Source organism: Calonectris borealis, chromosome 7 (assembly GCF_964195595.1).
Source record: "Calonectris borealis chromosome 7, bCalBor7.hap1.2, whole genome shotgun sequence".
Lineage (NCBI taxonomy): Eukaryota > Metazoa > Chordata > Aves > Procellariiformes > Procellariidae > Calonectris > Calonectris borealis.
Genome location: NC_134318.1, coordinates 21,483,570 through 21,486,831, shown reverse-complemented (window position 1 = coordinate 21,486,831; position 3,262 = coordinate 21,483,570).

Below are 3,262 nucleotides of genomic sequence, written 5' to 3'. Positions count from 1 at the left end.
GGTGTAGGGTTTTTAGCATAGCTTCTTAAGTAAGCGAAGCTTATGTTGTGTCCGTTAATTCACTCTTTCCCTACTCATTTAGCACATTAGCCAATCTCACACATTTAAAAAAAAACCAAACCAAAACAAAAAAACACAAACAAACAAACAAAAAACCCCACCAAACCAAAACAACCCCACAACAAGCAACAGGCAGCTTGAATGAGCCCAAAAACCCCTGACTTTTTCTGGTGCGGACATGACTTCTGTATTGGCTGGCTTGTCAGCTTGGACAGCTAAAGTGCTGGTTTGAAGCACGTGGAGGGAGCTAAGCGTACTGGAAGGGGGAAGTGCAGAATGTCTCTGGGGGTGTGTGGTACTTTCTGGGAAGGGAGGGTTTGAGGCTACAGTGGGGCAGAAGAGACAGGTGAAGGATATTACTTGCATACGTAGCCTCTAAGAGCCAGCTGTAAGCAATGGTTTTCAACTTGGGCATCAGGTAGCTTTTAAACTTTCAATTCTGGTTTGTGAAAATGTCATCTAGGTGTAATTAGAAGCTGCAGTCATGGAATTGCAGCTGGAGCTGTCACAGTTGCAGTTGTGCTAGTTATGCCAAGGCATAGGCAACATGGAAAAAAATAAAATCCTACCTATCAAACTTCGGAAACTGGTTTCCAGTCACTTCATGATCATTCTTACTCTCCATAGAGAGTAATCTGTTAGGCGGATGTAGAGAAAGTTATTTTATATTAGTGAGAGATGTTTATCCTTACCTCTGTAAGGGAACAAATAGATCTATTAAGTTAATGAGTAGGCTGGCTTTGACCTTTGCCTGTGGAAAGCCCTGTCTTGTTTCTAATTGCTGAAGAGAAAAGTTTCTAAGTTTTCGGCTCAGTTACTTATTAGCCTGAATAATGCAAAGTCCAACATGTGCTGTCTCTGTGTGTTACTTACAGTTGCTGAGCTACTATGCTAGTCTCCTTTATGCATTATTTCGTGCTAGCAAAGACCTACTACAAGATTTAAGAGTAAATGATGTATCTACAATAGTATCTAAATGGAATAATTGTGAAAGTTTTGATAATAACTGACATAACTGCTTCCACACAGGCTTACCTAACTTTTGAAGACTGATTTACCCTGCTCAACCTGCACAGCTACATGAATGTCACTGCAGGGCAATATGGTGGAAAATAAAAATGAGCAAGAGTTTCTGTCCCATAGCCAGCACAGCTAGGATTTAATAATAATTGCTGCCTTCCTAAAAATGCATAAACTAGCATTAGTGCTAATGGTGGCATTAGTGAAATGTAGTCACTGTTTAGCGATGTGTGGAGCTTGATGTTATTTAGAGAAACTTTGCAAAGCTGTGGCTGCTTTTCTCGCCCACCTTCAAAAAGCGAAAGCAATGCACGCTTTTTGCTTGCTGCCATAGAGGAGCCCATCTCTCCATCCCCCCCTTTTTTTTTTTTGTTCCCAAAGTCCTGTGAATGTGATCAAAACAAGCACAGTGCCTTCTTGGCATGACCTTTCATTTCTTATTCCTGCAGTCAAGAGTGATGTTCACGCTTGCTGTCCACCGAAGCTGTGGAGGGGCAGTCCAGCATTTGTGCACTTAATGCCTAGAGGCAAAGTCTGGGGCGTGCTGTAAGGGGTGCTGGTGTTTCAGAAAGAGCCTTCCTTTCTATAGATGGGGGGAGATCCACAAGTAAATGCAGTAATAACAATGTGAGGATGCTTGGGGTGACTGGTGCTAACAGTTTTAAATTGTTCTGGGGGAAATAACATCCCCTTGATTGTCCATTAGAGGGAAAAAATATTTCAGCGGATACAAAACAAATTCTTGAAGCGTAGATTTGTGTTGGTGACTTGGAAGCAGTGCTTCTGTCCCATGCTGCATCCAGATATACTCAGCGGTTGTTCCTCCTGTTGGGGGTGTCTGCGGATGTTTGAGTTGTTGAGACCAAATGCATGGACAGAAAGATGGGGTCTCGGCTTGCTTGTGTGTTGCTACTGTGTGTCTATTTGCAAGTTTCTTTTTCCTTTTTTTTTTCTTTTTTTTTCTTTTTTTTTTTTTTTTAAAAATCTGGCAAGCAGCTCATATTCTTAGTTGGGGAGGGCTGGGGAGAGGCTGCTGATGGTTTTTTCAGGTGATGACAAGAAAATGTGTGGTAAACTTATCTCACACGTTAGAATCTATTTAATGGCATTTCACCAGCACTCGAATGCACTCTGCAGGTACCATCATTCGGGTATTTTTACTTACCTGCCTAGCAAAGATGATGTTTGAGCTGCCAAGACCCCACCTTGAGAACAGACTGAGCTCACAGGGTTGCCATTAGCAAATGAAACTTAAATGTGCAAGCTGGAGCAACTGGCCATGCTGCTCAGTGCTGTCTTGCTGGGGGAGGGTGGTGGTGATGGTGTGGGGTGTGAGGAGGAGACAATGAGAGGTCTGTCTTGATGATGATGTTAGGTTTTTCTCGGTTTTTTTTTAACCCTTTTCTATCTGCTTTATCTCCTGGGGGCAGCTCTGTTGAGTCACTGCCAGCAGCGGGGTCTTTTTAACTGTGTAACAGTTTCTAAAAAGTGGTTTGTGTTCTCAGCTCAGAAGGAAGATGTGCTACTCTGTCCCACGCAAGCTCTCTTCTCCAGCCTGCCGGGGCCCACGTCTTATGCTGTGCTTGCAGCTTTTCCACGCCACCGCTGAGCTTGGCACCCCGTGCCATGTGGAGGGGGCTCCCGCAAGCCAACAGGCAGCTGCAGCGCACAACCGCCCTCTGCTACACAAGGAGAAATGGGAGATGTGGCAGCGGTGGGGAGAGGCCACGGCCAGAAACCCAAGTAATCTGTGTTAAAAATGACAGAATGTGCTTTGTGCTCCGCTGCACACCTACGTGAGACAGTCCCTCTTTGCCAGGAGGTTAGCTCACGTAGGAACTGCCTGACACTCTTCAGATAGGAACATTTTACATATTATCTTACGTTATTGTTAACTTCTGGAGCAGGCGGCTCAGTGTGGTTGCAGGCGTGACCCGATTTAACCTATTTTGTTATTGTTGACAAACTCCAGTTGCCAACTGTTAAACTCCAGAGGAATTTGGAAAGTCAGACTACAGTGAACGCTGCAGTTGCCAAGTATTTTGTTCTGCATCATAAAAAATGAATATATTCCTTTTTTCAGCGAGCTACAGCAGAGAGCAATCGAGCTACAGAGCGATGGAGCTACAGCAGAGAGCGATCGAAGTCCTCCCCAGGTAATGAATGTAGCCTCGGCTAGCCT